At 43.2% G+C, this 24,364-nt stretch overlaps 1 protein-coding gene across 2 annotated transcripts in view; it reads left to right on the top strand.

Moving 5' to 3' along the window:
• Positions 1 to 24,364, top strand: part of MPP7 (membrane palmitoylated protein 7) — a 332,266-nt gene that overhangs the window by 142,942 nt on the left and 164,960 nt on the right. The gene's annotated exons all lie outside the window — the stretch shown is intronic.

Here is a 24,364-nt window from a genome sequence, read left to right on the forward strand (position 1 = left end):
TTGTGGGCGTGTGTAGCTTGAGGGAGGGCCCGGCGGAGGAGCGGCAGCAGCTGAGTGAGGGAGAACGGTGCACACAGGCAGCGCAGGTGAATCAAGCACAGATCAGTTTCGCAGGGCCCGCCTGCCGCCGCAAGCACTCTGCAGCGGGCCCCCCTCCCGCCGGGCCCGGTCGCAGTCGCACTCTCTGCGACCGCGATCGTTACGCCCCTGGATGTACCGTATAATTTTTTCAAATTTTTTTAAAGTGAGTTTTTCCATTCCACATACTTGGGTCTGAGATTGTCTTAACCAAAACAAGACCTGACATGAATCTCTAGCTGTTCAACAGCCCGAGATATGACAGCAGAAAACAGCCCTCTCCCTCTTCAGCCGGCTGAGATGCCATCCGAGGAGAGGGGGTTCAGTGGGGGAAATGCTGACAGCCCGCACAGGGAGAGGAATAGCTTGTCTCTCCCTGTCAAACGGTTCTTGTCCCCAAGGGGATGATAACATGGACTTCTGTGCATGTTATTAGTCCCCCTTCCCCCATCAATCAGAGAGCATACTTATCATACTGATTGTCAGATATAGAGTTTTTTTTTTTTTTTCACCGTCCAGATCATGGCACCAAACACAACATGAACTCACAAACATCAATAAAGTCTACAGGTTACACTGTCCCTATCCTGTCCATCTGGCGATACCTGTTACACGTTGCAGTAATAGCAATAACCGTTATCACTAGAGAGGAATGTCTAATATATTTCTGACAGATGGAAAATATTTTAATCAGTCAGAAAAGACACTTTCACTCACAGACTGTCGACATTCATCATTTTCAATTACCATCAGCTTTTTTTTAACAACAATATTCATCCTCTTTTCAGACAGGTGTAGTACAGGGTCTGGTGCTCTAACGCATTTACTGATGAGCTGCAGGAGGTTCAGGTATTGTGTCCGTAATTTACAGGAGTAATAAAGCCCCAATATTATACCTGTCTGAAAGCGAACTAGTTAATGCATTGTATGAGGTTCAGGGATGTATCATTGTTACCGTATTTATCGGCGTATAACACGCACTGGCGTATAACACGCACCTTCATTTTAAGGGAAATTTCAGGAAAAAAAATTAAATTTCAAATTGTACTGCTATGGGGTGGGGGGATCTGTGGATGGAACTGTTATGGGGGGGATCTGTGGATGACACTGCTATGTCATCCACAGATCCCCCTCATAACAGTGTCCCCCAATACACCGGGCCCCGCCGCTCACCGAAGTATTTATAAACGTGAATCCTTATCCTGTTATTAAGCTGCCCTCTCCCATGTTCCCATGTCCCCCCTGTATCCCCACAGCACTTACTTAAGCAGCTAAGCTTCCATAGCAGGCAGAGCGGACGGCACCAGTAACGTCACTCACTGACGTCGCGCGTCTGCTCCGCCTGCTTCATTCATAAAGGGGGCGGAGCAGGCGCTCAACGTCAGTGAGTGACGTTACTGCTGCCACCCACTCTGCCTGCTATGGAAGCTTAAGTAAGTGCTATGGGGATACAGGGGGGACATGGGAGAGGGCAGCTTAATAACAGGATAAGGATTCACGTTTATAAATACTTTGGTGAGCGGCGGGGCCCGGTGTAAGAGTACAGTGACTGCACCGGGCCCCGCCCCTAGTTACGGACTCCAGCCCCTCCTCTCTCCCGGCTCATACAGCACAGTCTGTGATGCTGCATCTTTGCCGGGCCGCAATGAATATCGGCGTATAACACGCATACATCATTTGCCCCCTATTTTCAGGGGGAAAAAGTGCGTGTTATACGCCGATAAATACGGTAATTAGGATTATAGTTCGTATAGGGGGATGAAAAATTCTATACCACATAATTCCCAATACTTGCGTCCAAAAAGTTGGTTATTGCATTCCTTTTGTTTTTGCATTTCTTTAACGTATGCAGCATTTAATGTAGACGTGTGGTATGTATGAACTCCTCACATCTTACAGTTCTTTGCTGACTATATTTTATTTATCACGATTCTGCTAGGATACACATTTTATTAGGTATCACCGTAATTACTAATGGATATTCACAATTACGTCACCACCAATTCCAGATAACAGTATTTAAAGGGACGCTAAAATAAAATAACAAACCAACTTTATTATGTTATTTGCTTAAAATGGGGAAAACTTACACAAGGATAATTCTGATCCAATACTATACATCGGCGCTATGACAGTGCAATCTCACTGTTAAGCTGAATACATGTGTCTGTGCAAGGCCGCCTGCACTCCTATAACTGTGGCTGGGCATAACCCCTAACAGCTCAGACCACACTATGTATCAGCAATGTGTAGCTCCGGTATGGTATCACTAATGAGGATCAATGGTAGCGGGGTGGGGTATACCTAGTGGTATTTAGCACATCATCCAGTAGGTCCCTAATGTACCAGCTCCGCTGCTCTCTTACACCACTGACCTCATTACTAGCTTGTATTAAAAAAAAACTGACTGACGCTGTCTAGTGTAGCTCAATTACGTCTGCTGACACTGGCTGTAGCTCCACACTGGCTCGACGCGTTTTTAGTGTCCTGACCTCCTCAGGAGCCTCATTACTACTCATGGCAGTATTATTAGAACAGACAAACAGACATATAGTCAGCGCGCCACCTCTCACACGTGGCAGCGCTCCCGACACTGGTGCGGCCGCCGAACTTGCCATCCTATAACAAGGTAACTCCTCCCCCTAGAGGCCGGCTCATCCAATCAGCTGATCGCTGCTCGGGAGACAGGAGCGCTCGCAGAGACAGCGGCGCGTCATGGAGGCCGGTCTATGTGCGAGGGTATCGTACCTATTTATTACAGGAATTCTGCGGCAAATTGTCATGTCTGTAAGGTGGTCCCAAACAGTGGGGGCAATATGAACCCAGGCATGTGAAACAGAGGGGGAAATGAATACACTATACTCCATGACCCCTAATAAGTCGACCATATCGATACCAGCTGGTGATAGAGAGAGTGTATTTGTTGTCTAAGAAATAATCAACCATAGAAGTTAAGTTTAAGGCGAAGCACCACAAAAAGTCACCTCACTGCCCTAAAGCATTCAAGGGCTGTCATCCAGTTGTCACCAAAACAAGGTGACACTTCACAAAAAGCAGCTATACGAGATATGATCATTCAGACCGTCTGGGCGTACTGTACCAAGACGGAAGGTCCATTGAGCCTCTTTCTGGAGCAGACGTTTGTCCATATCACCCCCTCTGGGAGATACTCTGACCACTTCAACGCCCTGGAAGCTTATGGAGGCTGTGCCATCAGGATGGCATTCAGACATATGGCGTTCGATAGGGGTATCTGCTTTTTTTTCCGAATATCTCCAAGATGCTCCCCTATACGTCGCCTGAACACTGAGCGTCTTGCCTACATATTGCATACCATATGTACAGTGATAGCGCCGATGTATAGTATTGGGTCAGAATTATCCTTGTGTAAGTTTTCCCCATTTTAAGCAAATAACATAATAAAGTTGGTTTATTTTATTTTAGCGTCCTTTGAAATACTGTGATCTGATCACATTTTATTCCCAAATTAGAATTTTTGTCCAATTGTTGCTAATCGTTGTTTGCTACAAAGTTGCATGAAGGTGTTTGTGTGTATTAATAATTAGGTTATTTTTATACGTGGTATGTTTTGCCCTCTCAGAAATTGTACCTTTTGGTAAACACATATATGGGTGAGGATTATATATTACATGGCCTCTTTTCCAGTGTTCTTAAGAACGCAAGATCTTGTTGATGTATAAGTTTATTCTTTATATAAAAATTGTACAACTTAATATATTACATTTACATTGTTTTTATGTCTAAACTTCTTGGATGTCAGTTTTAGGTGCAAATGTTTGTTTTGGTGAATTTTTTTGAAAAGATTTCCTGTTTTTTCACAAAGTTACCCGAAGGTGGACAGGGTTGTCATGAGTCCCTCAAGACAACTGCAATCAGCAGGTTGTCTGCTTTCAGGAATTATATAGGTTTGGGGAACTGTAATCCCTGTATTTTATAGGTTACTACTTTTTGAACATTTCTTGCTTAAAGCCAGATTTTAGGTCTTTCCAGTTCTGGTGATTTTATGAAAATACATCAAGGGAGGACTGGCCATAGACCTTACAGGAAAATTTCCTGGTGGGCCGATGCCCAGGGGGCCGCCTGGGTCCTCCTCATGGCCGGCCAGTGGAAGTTTTTGGGGATGTATTTTGTGCTGCTGGCAGTATTTTGTGATGGACTGTAGTGTTTGGCTCTGTTGGGGTGGTATAATGTGCCGCAATATGGTATAGCTGGTCCTGCCTTCCATCAATTTGGACCTGACTACAAAACAGGGACACTTTTAGTATTTTTTCCAGGGCCAGTCCGCTCCTGAAATACATACATGTAAATGTAGGCCTAAGTGGCGCGTATGAACTCTGCACGTGTTAAACGTTTATTTTTAAGAAGTGTGGTCCATATGACTTTCTGCTTGGGTTACATTTGACGCAAAGTTGCATGAAGATGTCTGTGTGTATAAACTGCCGAGTGGCATGTTCACAATCTGCCTGGTTGTCTGCCTTCAGAAAATATACCGGTATAGGGAGTGGTTAGTATGTTGTTGTTTGTTTGTTTTTTCATTTTCTAATTTAGGTTTTATTTGTTCGCGTCAAAACTGTAAAAATTGTCCTGGCCACCAGAGGTGTAAAATGTCCAAACACCCCTGGAAGCGAAAGGCAGACAATTTTTTTCCTCAATGTCTATAGAGATATAGCTGTATATTTCTGTGGGTTCAGAAGTGGGGATGAATGAATGAAAGGTGTTTGGACCATTTTACCTGTTTCCAGTGAAATGACTACAGCAACACTGAGTGCAGGGAAGCTACTAAGCCACTGAATGCAGAAGAAGGTGGACCAGAAGGATAAACAGCAGGGGGCGCCATCAGAGAGTAAAATGTAATGCATATAAAACAAGCACTGTTTAATTGTAATAATACTTAAAGAGGGTTATCCAACCCCTATAATTTCCCCCACAATGCCCGGGCCCCCTCATATACATTATACTTACCTGCTCCCTGGCACCCACATCGCTCCGGATCCCTGCGTGGCGACGGAGGGAGCAGTCAATAGCAGGTCGCGACCAGGACGAGCCTCTCAAGCATCACTTACCGTGGGAGATCCACTTTAGAAATACATGTAGCTGCTCCTGTCCCTCAGAACTGTTATGTCAATCAATCCTTCTGTATCAGCAGTCAAGGAGTTAAGAGTATACTGCTGACTGCAAATGCTTATTCACTGTACTCAAATGTTTGCTCCCCCTGTTTGAATGGATATCATTGGCTTCTAACACAGAACATTGTACACTTTTTTTGGATGGTTAGCATAAAGAACTTGGAGTTAAGCTTAAATAAATAAATGTTCACAGAAACAAAAATTCTAAGGAGCATATATGTATTTTTCCCTGTTCCCACATGGCATGGGTTCAGTAGCCACATTAATTTAAAATAATTTCCTTTAACAAAGTCAACTGAAATTCTAGTAAGTTGTTTCATGTGATGGCTTTATTCCATAAAAATTGTGTTCTAGCATAAATGTACATCGCACGGAAACCCAACGAAGGCATCTTCTCCAATACGACGTTTGTTAGATGTTTTTCAGAATTCCTGGGTTGATTACATAGAGCGAAAGCCATGTTAGTGGATGGCGGGAACACTGTGCCGCACAAAGGAGAAAGCAAAAGTCAAAATAAAGTCTGAGTTAAAGAATAATTTTGTGTTCTACGTCTCCCAGACTCAACCGGAACCGCAACACAACCATTTTTTGAGTAGGTCCAGTTATTTGGACCATATTATTTTGTCCGTCCCTTCCCTCGCCTATTATTGAATGCTACTAATGTAAAAAGATATAGAGATAATATTCAAGTGTGTCATGATAAAATGCTGCCCTAAAAGGGGTTGTCTTAACGTGCCAGCTCAGGGCTGCCGCTGCTCACGAGACCTGAACTTCCTGATATGTACAGGGGCGTTAAGCTTGACTGATGGAGAATGCACTCACACAGGCAAGCGGCGGGATGTTGTCACCCTCGCACAGTTTTCTCAACACTAACTACAAGTGCAGAAACAGGTGGCAGGGACGGGTCTACGCACGTTCCCGTTATCACGGCCACCAGAGAGGCCAGATCGATCTTCTACAGTTGGCAAATGCGGCCACCGCTGCTACATTGCAGGGTTGGCTGTTACCCCTGACAGCGAGAAGTCTGTGATGGGATGGAGAAATAGAATGAACACCGACAAGGAGGCAATTTGGACAAATGGATTACATTAGTAAGTCACTTATTTTAATGTTTTAAGCAGTATAAGGGCCCTTTGATGAGGTGAGACAACCCTTTAAAGAGTGTTTTCCAAGACTTTGTTTGGGGGCGAACAATGTTTTTTCTACTAGAACGTAAGGTATGTGTCCATGCACTCACATTTCTGATCGCATCCTGGTCACCACTGGATTTTCTGTGATATCCAACTGTAACTGCATTGTCCCAATGTGTGCATCATCCTCCATCAAACAAGGATGCGCGGTGGCATTCACTGGAACCTGTCACGTTTGGCAAGTCAGTAATCACGTGCCGTATGTCTGGGAGGGCTAGCTTCTGGAGCCTGTAGTTGGCAAAGTTGAGTTCAGTGAATCTACAACATGGCAAAGTTGGATTAGAAAAGTTGGGGAATGGCAGGAAATGTGTACTGAAACTGAAGTCACACCTCTCTCCTGAAGGGACAGTCATGCATAGAACCGGTACCAATATCTAAGAGGTGTAGGACCTTCTTTCCTGGAGCCCAGACAACCCTTTCACAATATTCTTATGACAGATCTGCTTTAATGGTTCCAAGCCACAGAATTGTATTCCATCAGTTAGGAACGTTACTGTTCCTGGTCCAAAATATCTCTCTAGTACGCACTAGGAGTCTAATATTTATTGTACCACTGCATTTTAGGAGCTCAGAAGGTAGTTGTACAATTGGAGCACTTGACAACATTATTGGAGATTGGAGGTCTGTTTCCAAGGATGGCCAAGAGAATTTTGAAAGTTTCAATGAAGAAGAGTGGTTATGTAGATTTAAAAAGGATAGCCCTTGGAAATTATTTTTCACTTATTCACATAATAAGTTATAGATATCAGATCATGTGGGATCTGACCGCGTGGACTCTCTTCGCTCTTGAGTAGTTCCTCCAAGTGCCTGAGTAGACCAACATGCACTACTACTCCATTCTGAGGGGGCATTCTGGGACTCCTCATTCTCTGGATCACAGAGTCCAAGTTATCAGACCTCCATAATCTGATATTTACTACCTATCCTATGGATAGGTGATAAATATTTTTTGTTGTATGACCCCCTTGAATGGTAAAATGGAATTTCACTGGATTTCTCTTACACTATCAAGGCCGACAAATCAATCCCAACTGGACTGTAAACCCCTGATCTGAATGCACAATCACATTTTGCTCAGAACATAAATAATTTACTAAAGCCAATTCCATATCGGGAGCAGAACAGACCGGCAGAGGGAAGCCTTTTAGCTAGCAGTTCATGTGTGTTTGTGTTGGGAGGTGAGTATGCGAGCTTGGCGATGAAACGGATTGTCAGATCAGTCATTTAGATCTTTTTTCCCCCTCCATATTGGAAGTAAATTATTCCCATCACTCTGGCTTCATCTGCTCAGCCTGTGGTTAGCACTAAAATATGTTCTCTATCTCACTGTATCTCTGAGGGCTGGAAGTCAAGTAATCCCATGTAAAAGAGGGAAAGAAATAGATCGAATTACTCGTGGAAATGAGGCACATTGTTAGCGTGTGTGTTTTCTTAATGGTGAGTTGTGGTCTCTTGGGGAAACTTCAGTCAAATCGTATTTTAAAAAAAGTTACTCATGTTCTAGACCGCCCCTTGAGTGTGGTAACCCACAATTTCACAAGTCGTCTCAAGGGGGTAAAGTGACCTGAAACTTTCCATAATAAGTGCCCTATTAGGTAGTGATTATTCAGTTGATGCTTTGACACCATTGATGAAAAGGCATATTCTCTGTAATAGTTTTAGATGGAGTAGGCAACTAAAGGGTATCAGATATGACAGTATGAGAGTTTATTATTAAAACCATTCCCTAAAGTTATATGTTATTAGTTTAGGGATTTTTTTTTTATGGGACAGGATAGGTGAAAAATAACAAACAATCATTACTCACCTCACCGATTTGCTGCTTTTGCGATGCTGCTCTAGTCCACAGTGTTTTCCACTTTCTGGTCCCACGCTCAACACAAAGGAATGACTTGGACTGGTTCCTTAGCCAACCACATTTTAACCAGTTCTGCGTGGTTACAAAGGTGTTACAACATGCTATATTTAGTCCCCAAAAATTGGTTCCGTTTCAAGGTATTGTCTTAGACAGGGTGCTAAATCTCCTTAAAGGAGTTGTATTAGAATTTTTTTATTTTTTTTTGTACAAACTCCATCTATTCTGATGGACCTGCAAAGGAAAGATGACTTACCTGCTTCCTCCTTCTCCTGCAGGCCTATGATGCTCTCCTGGGCTCCATCAATGTCAACATCTGGTTTGACATCACCAAAGACATTAATTTCATGTGTATGCATTCATGTTCACATGTCCATTTAGCCAAGCCAAGCATGCCAATAGCAACTCACTTACTGGGATGAGTCAGGGTTCTCCCATGGGTTTCACCCCCCCCCCCCCCTCCCCCACTTGTCATACATTCCATATGCCATATTGTTGGCACTATAAGGTGCACCCAGGATTTAGAGGAAGAAAATACGAAAAAAAATATTTTTCATCAGACCTCAAATCAGACCCCTATTCTTCACCAGACCTCAGATTAGACCCACTAACCTCCATTAGCCTCAAATGGGACCCCTCCATTAGCCTCAAATCAGACATTAAAATAAATAGACTTACTTCTCCCGCTCCGGATGGCACTGCCACTCTGCAGATTCACTTACCCTCCCTGGTCTTCTTCCGGCCGTGCTCCTGTGACCTAACATTGCATGGTGTCAGGTCATAGTGTGCGCCTACGCTGTACGCAGTCAAGACAGAGTGCAGAGCGAGGCCCGGAAGAAGAGCAGGAAGAGTGAGTAGAGCCATGGCAACGCTTCCTTACCGCGCATCCTGCATGCTGATGATCGCAGTCATTAGGATTTGGACTGTAAGATGCACTGCCACTTTTCCACCACTTTTGGTGGGTGAGGGGGGGGGGGGGGGGCTGGGGAAGAGAATGCATCTTGTAGTCCAAAAATACAGTGTGTGTTTATATTATATATAATCTGTGTATAAATATATTCAGTAATGAAACCCTTTAGTCTAATTTCACATGAATGTGTTCATTGCAGGAAACGTGCTGCATTTCCTGGACCGAACTCTGCTCCTCTAACCCGAACTCACAGCATCATAATGATTTATGGTGCTGTGACTTCCTGCCTGACTTCATCCCTACTGTACTGTACTCACCTAATGCTGTGAGTAAAAACAGCAGACATGGAGTCAGGCAGGAACTTGCGGCATCATAAAAAATGATGATGCTAAGTTTGGGTCAGAAGATAAATGTTCGGTCCAGGAAATTCAGCCGTCACATAGAGCATGTTTCCCAGGCCAAGCACGCTTGTGTAAAACTGGCCTTAAAAGGAAAAAAGATCAGTTAACATGGTAAATGCCTTTGCACTTGCCTTTCGGTTAAGACTGAGTGGTCTTCTGTCCTCCATCTTTGGGGAGGTACCTTCTGAAATGATTTCTTCTCCTTCCACATGTTTGAAGAGCCGCTGGTTGTCCGTTTTTGCTCCAGCTATGTAGTATCATAATATTTTTTACATCTTTTGTTCTCCTTTGAGCACCCGGTGAGGTAAGAGGGTTTACTGAGAATGTTATTTGCAGGAATCTACGTGTTCCAGTAGATTAGAGCAATGTGGAAATAAGTGGAGTAATCAAGATGTTCTTTGTTCTCTGTATTCTTTGGCTTTCCAAGACACAGAAAAGACAGTTTAGAGACATTAGTGCCAGACCAATGAATGCCTGGCGGATGCATTTAGCCACAATTGCAAAACACTTAACGGTGTAATCTGCACAAAACGAAAAAGTTGTGTTTTTTTCCCCTTGTTTCCTTTAAGATGGTTTGCTTGATACTTTTTGTCTTTGGTAATGTAGTAGCGGGCTGAAGACGTTGGCTTTGACATATTGTGTGAAGTATCGTCTGCTGTTTGATATCAAGGGAAATATTGTTTCTGAATGGTTGTGATATAGAATAAACTCCTAGATGTAGAGATGATTTTACGATGGGCCCACGTCCCAGAAGTTAACAGGCTTGTAACAAATAAAACATTGTTTTAAGCTCCATCCTAGATGAGATATGCACTAGGCTTTATGGAAAAATTCTGTAGCCGGGGTTGCTACATATATAAAAGATGTTAAAAGCTTTGTACAGAAGCCAGCATTGTCTATTACAGTGTTTCACCAATCCCCAAATCCTTACAGTACCCCTAGAATAATGCTTACACATGTATTCAGGTACTATGATTGCTCTCTTCTACTTGCAGACTGTTTGTTACCTCTATGTTTGGAGACTCTGAGGTAGAAGATAGTCCAGCATCTCAGAATCCATACGTAACTAGTGGTAGCAACAATAGCCAAACATAGCTTCCGTGACCTTATTTGTGGCGTTGTTTGGAGGCACATACGGTATCTCTAGACCTCTTCCAAAACATGGATCTCAAAAATGAAAGGGGTATTCCCATCTCAGATTTTTCTCAGAAATCTTACATGCCTGGCCAGGCAAGTGGAGGTCCACTATTAAGGTGGAAACAGGTCCCCTCCTCTGGATATGCCGCAAAAGTCAAGAGGGAAACGCCCCATTAAATGTCTTAATATCTTTTGGCAGCCTTCTTTCCTTTAGGGCCCATTGACATGACCGTATATATTTGTGTCTGCATCCGTTCCGCAATGGACACGGACCCATTCATTTCAATGGGGCCACGAAAGATGTGGTCAGCACACAGTGTGCTATCTGCATCCGTACCTCCGTTCCGTGGCCCTGCAAAAAAGATGTGGAACGGCAGGAATCTGTGTTTTGCGGACTACAAAACACACATGGTTGTCTGTATGAGCCCTTAATCCTATGTTTTTTCATCTTGCAGTAAAAAACTGAGAATCACATATGTCATATCATGTGTCTGGCTGTAAGACAACTGGCTGCGGCAGGAGCCTCCCACACTGCTCTGCAATAGGAGACAGAGAAGTTTACATAACATCTGTCAGTAGGAGCAACCCTGTTAAAGCAGGGATACTACCCTGTAAGATTGATCCTGCTGATAAAAATGATACCGGAATTCTTCTTTACATAATTAGAAGGATCCACGGCACCGTACCACTCGCCAACAATCCCTTATTAAGACATCAGCACAAGCAGCTATATACATGGGAGGAATACAAGTGATGAGCAGCCAACAGCCATTTCTCTTTGCCAGGCAAAGAAGCCCCTGGCGTCGTAAAACAGTTGCTTGTCGTTCTGCTGAACTTCCGGGCACCCATATGCTTGCTGTGCTGAAGATTGAGTGAGTAGCACTGATCACCTCTTCTTTATGTAACTGAGAGTCCAGTGCCCCCATTGCACTTCAGTTCATCCTTTCTCCACTGTGGACCCTGCCTCTTGGTGCACTGAAGCCTTCATTTGAATAAAGAATATACAGTATTCATGGAAGAAACGAGCACTAAACCTGGAAATTAATGATAAAAGTCAACTTGAGATAATCTTGTCCCCAGTGGTTGTCAATTGGAACTCTACCAGAGAGCACAGTGGATTATTTCCATCTGATTTTCTTAAATTCTTTGTCTTGCAGGAGTAGGAGGGACATACTTGGGCCTTTAAAGCTGGCAGGATCAACCCTATTAAACCAGGAATACTTGATCCTGCTGATTAAAATGATACTTGTCTTGTGAAAACTGGTTGTGGCGTTCCCTAGAGAAAGGGCTTTTTCCCCCTTACTATTAGACGCACTTTTTTGCCTCAATGTTGTGCTACCATCTTCTGGCGGTACTAATAGTCCAGATGCTGCTCCTGGCAGTGCAGTTGTGTGGACGCAGTGTGTACTGTGCTCTGTGTACATGATCTGTGTGTTATCTGCTCGCTGAACTGTCACAAACACACATATTTCTGTAATGTGTTCAATGTGCAAAATACACACACATTGGTACACACAGTGGAGTAAATGTGTGCACGCCTGCCCTGCCAGGACTTTGTAGCCATGTCACCCCCATCCCCCATGCTGGGCATCGGACAGATCCATCCCAGTAATTCCACCCTCCATCTACTGCTTCTGACTGGGAAAGCTGAGGCAGCAAGGCTGTCCCTAACAATGATAATGCTCTGTGGCTGGCATAGCCAGGGGGCACTAAAACTGGAATAGTCGGGGGGGTTTATGGCAGCCAATGTGATGAGGCACTTTGGCTGGCATAGGGATCACAGTGACTGACATAGTAAAGGGGTGCTGTGGCTGGCAATGTGATAAGGCATTGTGGCTGGCATAGTCGTCAGGGGGCACTGTGGCTGGCATAGTCGTCAGGGGGCACTGCTTTTTGTACAATGTCTGTACTGTATCAACTGTATATCACCCATAGGCTATATACAGTAAAAATTAAATTTTCTATTGCTTCTAATTGTGCGTCTTATGGCCCGAAAAATGTGGTAATTAACTATTTTCGATTTGCCCCCTAGCCTGCATCACCTGTTAAGAGATTTATACTTATCTGCTCCTTCATGCTGGCTCCCGGCTTAATCACCTGTGCCGCTGCTGTCAGTGACTGGCTTCAGTGGTGATAGGACATGTCGCCACTTAATCGGTTTTCACCGTAATTGTTTTTATAGGTCATCTATATCTTATGCGGGAATGTTCCCGAATGTGAATTTGACCTAGCTTTCAAATCAGTATGTCTGTGCTATGGATTTACAAATAATTTATTGCAACCGTTTTTCCAAATCTCACTCTGGACGCCTAGAAAATTTTCCACAGGAATCCAAATGACAAAACTGATGCCTCGGTATTTGGCAGACAGACGTCACAACAGGAGCAGCATCCATCACGGCTCCCTCCTAATTTATATCTGTAAGGATTGTTCTCTCTCTTAGACGGGGAAGCTCCTTCCACTTACATACCATCGCTGTGTAATCCAGTTGTCGGAATTTTCTGCAAAACAAAATTCCTGGTTGTAAATGAATAGGCCCCGTTTGAAGAGCCATCCAAAGCCGACCATTTGGGCCACATTGCAAGTTCTCTTGGTGTGTTCTTCTAGCGACAGTTCTGGAAAACATGTCGAAATCCCAGCTCTGGCCCTGCTTTAGTGCATATGTTCAGACTCTCACACTTGTTGGTCTTACATAAGGTTAGAACATTGCGTTCATGGAGGATGTGATGTAATGTTGTAATGCAGAGCCTGATGGTTCCCAGACACATTGCAAAGTCAAAAAGTCATCGCAGTGGCACAAACATGAAGAGCATTTCCACTCATATAGTAATTATGTAGGATTGCATTCAGCATCTGTATATACATACAGTAGGACCATGCTTTTCAGCATGTGTAGCATTCAGATGTCTACTGCCTTGGAATTTCACAGGGGTGTAGCTAAAGGGGTCAGAGGAAATATTTGCCCCTGGTTCCTGAGAGTTTTGAAAGTCCTTCTGCCGTATGGTAGTTGCAGGGCCCTTATAAATGTCTCTAAATGTCCTAACCTTCATATCACTAAACCGTATGCAGGTCATCCATGGTAAGAAAGTTGGGGGTGTATTTGGGCTCATTATCATTTGGAACTGGGTTGCCAACCGTCCAGAAGTTTCTGGACAGTCTGTAAAAATAGGTGACTTTTTCCAGTGTCTATGGGGGAAAAAAATCGGTATGCGTGATTTTTTGAGGCTGGTGGTACATGACTAAATTATTTTGTTGGTAATTTTCATTATTTTACAGCTTCCAGTAAATGCTGGTAATGAGTTATTAGTCTATTGAGCTATAGACATTTATTACATTATGGTTTTCAAATTTGTCCGTATAAAATGTTGGCTGTCCGTGATTTTGGAATAAATTGTCCACAAAAAAGAAAAATTCAGTTGGGCAACCCTGATTTCGAAGGCAGAATAAAATCTTGATCTGAGGCTTGAGCTCTAATCTGTGGAGTAGCTCATGTTCCTCAATGCCAAGGCTTTTTCCTGGAAATAAATACCGGTGACCTGTGATCAGTGTAGGTCATCAATATCGGGTCATTGGGGATCTGGCGGCTGGTACCCCTGCCAATCGGTTGCTGGAAGGGATTGCAGTAGATGGTGCTGTGCTTGGTATTGCAGTTCAGTCCCATTCACTTGAACGGGACTGACATGCACAATAGCCATGTGATTGATGAAGGTGACGTTACAAGCCAAGGAAGAGGCGGAGATGCCTACCTGATCGGCGGGGCATCTTCAAACAGAAGATTGAAATGGAGTGACGGGAGCCAGACCCCCAACAATAAGAAATATTGATGACTTATCCTCAGGTCCTGGAAAACTCCTTCAACATTAAAGTTCATAAGTTCAGATTTTCTATTCATACTTACTAAAAGCAAAATTTCTCCAGAGAAGCTAGCCATGTAGATGCTACAGCTTGAAGCTCTGCCTCTTTTTCATGACAAACAAGAGAAATGATTTAAAATACTCTCACAAATACATAGTCGCGCACAAGTACTTATAAAGGGGTATTCCCATATTAGACCTTTATAGTATATCCACCGGATATGTCATATTTCTTATAGGTGCTGACCCCAAAATTGGGGCCCACATCTATCTCCAGAACAGGGGTCCTCAACCTCCATCCCACCTGATGAAGCATCTGCATCCAGGTCAAGAAAAAATGGACAGGTGCCAACACTGATCTCCATTTACTTGTATGAGAGTCACAGAAATATGCACTTTTGACAAACTTCAATAGAAGTGAATGAAGAGAGAGCCGCACACATGCGCTGGCACCTCTCCATTCATTCTCCGCCTGGGTCCGGTGGCCAGGCAGAATAGGGGTTGGAGAGAGGTGTGGGTCACAAAAGTGGAAGTAGGAATCTTAAAGGGGTTGTCCCATTACAGCAACTTATCCAATGCCACTCCATACAACTCTGTGGGGATGCTAGAGATAGCCAAGCTTGTACTCTATTTCCACTAGTGCCATAGGCCTGAATGGAGCAGTGGACATGCATGCATGATTGCAGATCCATTTAATGGAGGAACACAGTCTCCATCGGTTGAACCCCACCGATCAGGCACTTATCCTCTATTCAGTGGATAAGAGAATAATTGTTGCAATAGGACAATCCCTTTAAATGGTCTTCACTGTTGGATGGTCTTCTGATGCCCGCTGTGCCCTCCCGCTCACATAGATGGTACTGACATCCGGTACATGTTGGCACATGGGAGAAACAAAGGTGAAAAGTCATAGCGATGTCCACTGCCCATGAGTATTGTCAGATTCAAGTTAGCGGCTGTTGGTGACCCTATGGAAGGGTCACCAATAGCGGCTTTTTAGCCATGACATCACACCTTCCCCTGTAAACCCACTTTGACCATTACGCTTTCAATTTTTGATCATATGATTTATGTTCCTTTTATTATATACAAAGTTTACAAAAAGAAGAGGTCCATTCTTCAGGTTGATCAGTTTACACTTGCCGCCCTTGGCTATGGCGCACGTCCTCTGTGGATCCTAGCAGTGTCCATTGTATTTTTGAAAATAATACATTTTAGAGGGGTTATCCAGAAAGTATTTAGAATGGCCGCCAGGAAAACCTGTCCTAGAATGTGAGCAGGACTGGTTACCTCTACTTCCAGAGCTGCCTAGTGGGGGAGGGGCAGGGGCAGGGCCTCACTAAACGTTACCCTCTGACACTTGAAAATACTACACCTTGTTGAGCGTTCCTGTCAGGCTGCTCAGCCATGATGGCATATGGTAGGCAGGGTCAGATCATTACCACTTGTTGTAGAGCAGTGTAGAGACCCTGCCTACTCACCTCCCCAGGCTGCTCTGCACGTGGTGGCAACCAGTCCTGCCATTTTAGCACATTGCTGGAGAACCCCTTTAATATAGTAAAATACAAAATTCAATAAAAATTAATTTTTATTGAACCAGTATGGTAGATTCCTTAAGTCCCTGCTTTGTATTGGCCTTAAAGGGGTAGCAACATGTTCCTTCAGACCACAAGATCTGTCCTCTGAGAACGTTTTATCCACAACTGTACGCACAGACTTTTTTTTTTGTAATGTCTACGATATAATCTTAATATAAAGTCTAAATCTGTTGCTGGCACGGGGACGGCACCTGGGCCGGTTTCTGCTCTGTGTGTAAATATCCACAGGATGCTAAGCATGTATTTGGCAAAGCCCTGTACTGTGTGTTTCCTGGCTTCTAATGCCCTGTAAGATGCTCTCACCTACCGCCATCTGTTTTCCTGTTTCTATGGACATTTCTCTAAAAAAAAAAAAAAAAAAACCTGTGTGGCTTTGTTAATAATAAGCGAACGCTACTCACAGACGACGTCCAAGTCCAACGAAATAAAACCCCATATGGTGTGTTGTGTTCTGTACATAAAACCTCGGCTGGGCTTTATTAAAGGTAAGTCGCGCCCATTCCGAGGCCACATTCCTCCCCATGAGAAACGTCCGTCTCCCCATCATCTTCACAGGAAAATTTCTATAGCTTAAAAATATAGGCATTTTCAGCTTGGCAGAATGTCTTCGCTTTATAAGAAGGTTTAAAAGCAGAGACGGGCATCGATTCCAGTGTTTTATTACTGCCACATAATGGATCGCAGTATTTTAAATACAACTCTGCACTTGCAGCCCGTCCAGAAGTCAAATTGCCTTTTAAATTCTACTTCTGCTCTCCGACCCCCACTAAAAATTCAGTTTTTCTGGATCTCCTCACATGAACTCGACTCCTCGATCGATGGGGCTGAAATCTATCGAGCAGATTTAATATTTTTTACTACATTTTACATTACACGTCACTGTTCTAAAGGGTACTATTACATTTATGTTGTTTCTTAGGCATTTGTTGTGTTGCATATACTATACGGTTTTATTTCATGTAATTGGCCAAAACGGAGGGCGGAAGCTACACTATAACCACCCAATTAGTCTGTCGAGATATACAGTATATGGTATTAGGGCACACACTGTATAATCGGCAGTAAATCTGTGTAAATTAACATTGGGACTTTGCCATGTTTTTTTTTTTTTGCAGCTGTCACCTCCCTCAATAAAGTAGGTAAAATCTGCTGCAAAAATTGGAACAAACTTTGGCAGAATAGAAAATCAGCCCCCCTCAAATCCTGCATATGTTTTCAGTTCTTTCATGTATTCTACTAGATCATTTGTGTGGATTTTGTAATAAAAAAAAAATCACAATAACTACATCACCCGAAAAGGTGGTCTAAGGGTGGTCTCACAAACGACCTTTGTTTGGCGGTTTGCCATGCGGTTTTTTGAGTCAGAAATGGACTGAAAATAAATGGGAAAATATAAAGAAAAGACTTACGGTAATTCCTGCTGAATCGGCTGAAAAAACAAACAAACTAAATTAGGCCTCTTTCACACTTGCGTTGTCCAGATCCGGCGTGCACTCCACTTGCCGGAATTACACTCCGGATCCGGAAAAACGCAAGTGTACTGAAAGCATTTGAAGACGGAACCGTCTTCAAAATGCTTTCAGTGTTACTATGGCAGCCAGGACGCTATTAAAGTCCTGGTTGCCATGCGGGGAGCGGGGGAGCGGTATACTTACAGTCCGTGCGGCTCCCGGGGCGCTCCAGAGTGACGTCAGAGCGCCCCATGCGCATGGATGACGTGTCCAATGCGATCACATGATCCATGCGCTTGGGGCGCCCTGACGTCACTCTGGAGCGCCCGGGGAGCCGCACGGACGGTAAGTATACTGCTCCCCCGCTCCCCACTACACTTTACCATGGCTGCCAGGACTTTAGCGTCCCGACAGCCATGGTAACCATTCAGAAAAAGCTAAACGTCGGATCCGGTAATGCGCCGAAACGACGTTTAGCTTAAGGCCGGATCCGGATCAATGCCTTTCAATGGGCATTAATTCCGGATCCGGCCTTGCGGCAAGTGTTCCGGATTTTTGGCCGGAGCAAAAAGCGCAGCATGCTGCGGTATTTTCTCCGGCCAAAAAACGTTCCGTTCCGGAACTGAAGACATCCTGATGCATCCTGAACGGATTTCACTCCATTCAGAATGCATTAGGATAATCCTGATCAGGATTCTTCCGGCATAGAGCCCCGACGACGGAACTCTATGCCGGAAGACAACAACGCAGGTGTGAAAGAGCCCTTACTAACTAAAAACAACTAGAACTGCAGTGGTGTTTTTTTTTTTTTTTTTTTTTTTTTTAGATGAGCGAATTTCATATTTTGAAATTCGTTCACGCTTCGTTTACTGGTAAAAGGTGAATTGCGTGATGGATTCCGTTACCACGGACCATAACGCAATTCTATGACGGAATGCATAACGGAAAGTCTTTAGAGGCATTCCGTTATTCATTCCGTCATAATAGAAGTCTATGGGCGTTACGCAGGGGAGTCCTCTCCTGCATAACGGAAACGGGACGGATCCGTTTTGCAGCCCATAGACTTCTATTATGACGGAATGAATAACGGAATGCCTCTAAAGACTTTCCGTTATGCATTCTGTCATAGAATTGCGTTATGGTCCGTGGTAACGGAATCCATAACGCAATTCACCTTTTACCAGTAAACAAATTTCATAACTGGAAATTTGCTCATCTCTAGTGTTTTTCCAAAAAATGTTTGGAGTGACCCTAAATGTGTTCGGAAGTTTGGTGATCTAATGTCTATGGGGTGAAAGGTTGTCATCAGTACAGATGGTTTTTTATCTGTCTTCTTGGCTCAATAATAAATAATAATACTAAAAGGAATTTAGGAAGACGGTAAAGACATTGGGGGAGATTTATCAAAACTGGTGTAAAGGAAAACTGGTTTAGTTGCCCCTAGCAACCAATCAGATTCCACCTTTCATTTTTCACATTTTCTTTGGAGAATGAAAGATGGACTCTAATTGGTTGCTATGCACCATTAAGCCAGTTTTCTTTTGCACTAGTTCCCCCTTAAATATCCCCCTTTATCTTCTTTGGGCATTTTTGAGCCGATTTCCCTCGGTACCCATGTGGTATTACATTCACAGCCCAGCTGCAGTTGGGTCTATATCAATGGGAAAAGCAGATTCAGTACATTAAGGACTTTTTAGTAATGCAATGTATTTGAATTTCAACTCTTCAGTTAGCTCCTCAGTCTCTGGCAATAATTATGTGCAAATTAATTGTACACAGAGACGGCCTTAAGTTACTGAAAACGTATGGTACAGCCATGGTGTGTAACAATATGATGCAGCCACACTTTATTATTAATGAAAATTTTTATTAAGCACCAAAACAATTTAGACAGAATCTGTAGAATAATGGCAAAGTTGTGGGATACGCCTGTTCCACAGAACATACACTAGGTGGCGCTGCATTAAAACAAACCAGTCCGCTTGTATGCTGTAGTCATTCACGGTATGTGACTATTTCACCAGTAAAAGCTCCTCGTGTCTTTCCCACTCATGTTATACTTTACCAGCTCTTCATTTTTGTAGATCAAATTATACTGTACATTTACTGTACCTGTTAGGCTTCATTTACTGTGATAATGTGTATGTGGTTTAACTGCAAAATCCAATTTTTTTTTTTTTAAATGCTGTATGGTTTTTGAAGTCTTAATCTGCCATTTTACATATATCTATAACTATATAGAAGTCAAAGCGGCTGGGAGCACTGCAAGCAATAGTAGAACAAAGTAGAAAAAAGGGGTGCCAGCGGCTGTGGCCGTGATCCTCCCGTCAAACCATAAATGAAAAAGGAAATTCCACGGCACTTCCTAAAAATAGATACATATAGATGCATCTGGTGAAATAAACGCGTATCTATTTTTGGGAAGTGCCGTGGAATTTATTTCCTTTTTCGTTTATAACTATATCTATATATATATATATATATATATATATATATATATATATAGTATATACCTGTGTGTGTGTGTATGTATGTATATATATATATATATATATATATATATATATATATATAAAGATATACAGTACAGACCAAAAGTTTGGACACACCTTCTCATTCAAAGAGTTTTCTTTATTTTCATGACTATGAAGGCATCAAAACTATGAATTAACACATGTGGAATTATATGCATAACAAACAAGTGTGAAAGAACTGAAAATATGTCATATTCTAGGTTCTTCAAAGTAGCCACCTTTTGCTTTGATTACTGCTTTGCACACTCTTGGCATTCTCTTGATGAGCTTCAAGAGGTAGTCCCCTGAAATGGTCTTCCAACAGTCTTGAAGGAGTTCCCAGAGATACTTAGCACTTTTTGGCCCTTTTGCCTTCACTCTGCGGTCCAGCTCACCCCAAACCATCTCGATTGGGTTCAGGTACGGTGACTGTGGAGGCCAGGTCATCTGGAGCAGCACCCCATCACTCTCCTTCATGGTCAAATAGCTCTTACTTTCAAAGTTTTCTAAATTTTTCAGCTGACTGACTGACCTTCATTTCTTAAAGTAATGATGGCCACTCGTTTTTCTTTACTTAGCTGCTTTTTTCTTGCCATAATACAAATTCTAACAGTCTATTCAGTAGGACTATCAGCTGTGTATCCACCTGACTTCTCCTCAACGCAACTGATGGTCCCAACCCCATTTATAAGGCGAGAAATCCCACTTATTAAACCTGACAGGGCACACCTGTGAAGTGAAAACCATTTCAGGGGACTACCTCTTGAAGCTCATCAAGAGAATGCCAAGAGTGTGCAAAGCAGTAATCAAAGCAAAAGGTGGCTACTTTGAAGAACCTAGAATATGACAAATTTTCAGTTGTTTCACACTTGTTTGTTATGTATATAATTCCACATGTTCATAGTTTTGATGCCTTCAGTGTGAATCTACAGTTTTCATAGTCATAAAAATAAAGAGAACTCTTTGAATGAGAAGGTGTGTCCAAACTTTTGGTCTGTACTGTGTATATATATATATATATATATATATATAAGATATAGATATATATATACCTGTGTGTGTAATGGTCAGGTTGGGTCATAAAGTCACTTTTTTTTTACGTGATAATCCAGTTAGATTTTCTTTTATACTCTACATTTATAATACTTAAAGGGTTTCTATCACTTCATATGACATAATTAGCTGGCAGACACTAGCGATCCGCTAGTGTCTGCTCTGGCCAACCATCCTACTATAATCACTTGTGGGGCAGCGGTTTAGCTAAAAAACTAACTTTTATAAATATGCTAATGAGCCTCTAGGTGCTATGTGGGCGTCATTAGCACCTAGAGGCTCCGTCTACCTTCATACACAGCCGCCGCCCAGCACGTCCCTCCAGCCCGCCCATGTCCTCCTCCGTGTGACGCAGCGGCCGAATTCTCGCGCATGCGCCGTGCGCGGCTGTATTCGGCGCATTAGAGATGTCTGAGCTCGGAGCGGTCAGACATTCAATGCGCATGCGCGGCTGTATTCGGCGCATGCGCATTGAATGTCTGACCGCTCCGAGCTCAGACATCTCTAATGCGCCGAATACAGCCGCGGACGGCGCATGCGCGAGAATTCGGCCGCTGCGTCACACGGAGGAGGACATGGGCGGGCTGGAGGGACGTGCTGGGCGGCCGCTGTGTATGAAGGTAGACGGAGCCTCTAGGTGCTAATGACGCCCACATAGCACCTAGAGGCTCATTAGCATATTTATAAAAGTTAGTTTTTTAGCAAAACCGCTGCCCCACAAGTGATTATAGTAGGATGGTTGGCCAGAGCAGACACTAGCAGATCGCTAGTGTCTGCCAGCTAATTATGTCATATGAAGTGATAGAAACCCTTTAAAGGCTATGTACACCTTCTGAGGCTATTTTTTTTAATGATTGCATGTTCCTTGATTGCATTTGGCAAAAAAAAATTCTTTATTGGCCTTTATTAAAAATATTGAGCCATTGTGTCACAAAGGGTTAACTGCTTTTCTAACTGTGTGACTGGTACTTTTACTTTCACTTTGTGCCGGTCATCTAATAAACCTTATCTCTAAACTACTGAGAGGTCATAAACCCTTAGTTAGGCCACACTCTTATCCGTAAGATAAGAACTGAGCTATAATGAGTGTTTTTATAATGTCAGAGAGCAGAGGTAAGGAGTCCATCAGCTCCTGGTCTGATGGAAAAAAAAAAAACTGAAAATCCAAAGGGTGCTACTAGAGTATGTCGGCTCTGTACAGAAAAAAAGATGCCGTATTTTTAATAAAGACCAATTAAAAAAATACGTCTCTGGTTGTCTGGGATCGGCTTGCTGGGGCCCCTGCTGAACATTCAGCTCTATGCGGCTGCAGGAGATAGCCGAGCGCTCGTCGTTGGTTCCTCTGGCAGTCCCTTAGAGTTGAATGGAGCAGAAGACACATGGGTCTGCATTCTCGTGATAGGCTTGGTGTTCCTTCGGTTGGAGCCCCCAGATCAAATACATATCTCCTATCCTGTGGAGGACCTGTCACTTCTCCTGACATGTCTGTTCAGTAAATCAGTAAATTCATGTGCACTTCTGGAATATCTTTCTTCTTGAAAATGTATGGATAAATTGACAAGTGGACGTGTCGACAAGGTGTATCTCCAAATAGTGTGACTCTGGAAACATTGATTGGACAGCGTCGGACTGTGCAGCGACACCCCCCCCCCAACTGGTAACCCTCTGATGGAACTTTATTGCAGACTGCTGTCGATTTATTCATAATTTCTAGTAGGAATAACAAAAGAATATTCCAACACATAGTCATAACAGATGCTCCAGAATTGTTGTAACATGGGGGAATGCAAGTAGTTACTAAAACAGACAAGTCAAGAGAGGGGACAGGTCTTTAATATGTGCTCACTTCATTGATGTATAAGTAACTTCTGTAGACGAGCAGCGTGTCTCCAGTGGGATGATACAAATTGTGACATTTTATTAGGAAATATAGTTTTCATTCATGAGCTTTTTAGCTTCAGTGAACCAATATAATCTCTCTGTCTGGTAGATCAAAATATGACCTCTTTCATCTGTGGCAAGATAGACCTTCCAGTAGCCCTATCAATTATCCATAGTGGATGCTGCCATCTTGTTGACTTAACCAGTATTGATAAAAGGGGCATATACTTCCTTTTTAGTTACCTGCGTACATATATGTGCAGCATCAACAGCCATATACTCCATAGTAATATAGGCTGCACAATATAAAATACCTCTGCCAGGGCTTTTGGTTTAGCTCCCCTATAGTTTTTGAGGTGCCACTGATGAGATTTTTAAAGAGAACTTCTTAAAAAGATCTTCTGCTGCACAGGTATTTTTCTGGTTTGGCAACACAAATGTCTCATTTTGTGCTTATTTTAAAGAGATGAGAAAATATGGCTTCTAGGTTCCACATTATGTCCACAGGTTGGATGCGATAGAAACACTCTCTCTCATTCAATTTAAAGGAACTGAGTTGCGACAGCCCCTTTGACAAGTGTGGTACTGTGTCTAGAATGGAGTAGAATTTAAAGAATAGCATTTACAGTATTTGCTCAAAGGGGTTCTGCAGTTTGTTTGAACTGATGATCTATCCTCTGGATAGATCATCAACATCTGATCGGCGGGGGTCCGACATCCGGGACCCCCGCCGATCAGCTGTTTGAGAAGGCAGCGGCGCTCCAGCAGCGCCGCAGCCTTCTCACTGTTTACCGCAGGCCCAGTCATGTCACGACTACTATCACTGGCCTGGGTGGGGCTAAGCTCCATTCACGTGAACAGAGCTTAGCCGCGCCCAGGCCAGTGATACTAGTCGTGACATCACTGGGCCAGCGGTAAACAGTGAGAAGGCCACGGCGCTGCTGGAGCGCCGCTGCCTTCTCAAACAGCTGATCGGCGGGGGTCCCGGGTGTCGGATCCCCGCCGATCAAATGCTGATCTATCCAGAGGATATATCATCAGTTTAAAGGGAACCTGCCACCGGGATTTTGTGTATAGAGCTGAGGACATGGGTTGCTAAATGGCCGCTAGCACATCCGCAATACCCAGTCCCCATAGCTCTGTGTGCTTTTATTGTGTAAAAAAAAAAACGATTTGATACATATGCAAATTAACCTGAGACGAGTCCTGTCCCTGACTAATCTCAGGGACAGGACTCATCTCATGTTAATTTGCATATGTTTCAAATCGTTTGTTTTACACAATAAAGGCACACAA

Source organism: Bufo bufo, chromosome 5 (genome assembly GCF_905171765.1).
Source record: "Bufo bufo chromosome 5, aBufBuf1.1, whole genome shotgun sequence".
NCBI classification, from domain to species: Eukaryota; Metazoa; Chordata; class Amphibia; order Anura; family Bufonidae; genus Bufo; species Bufo bufo.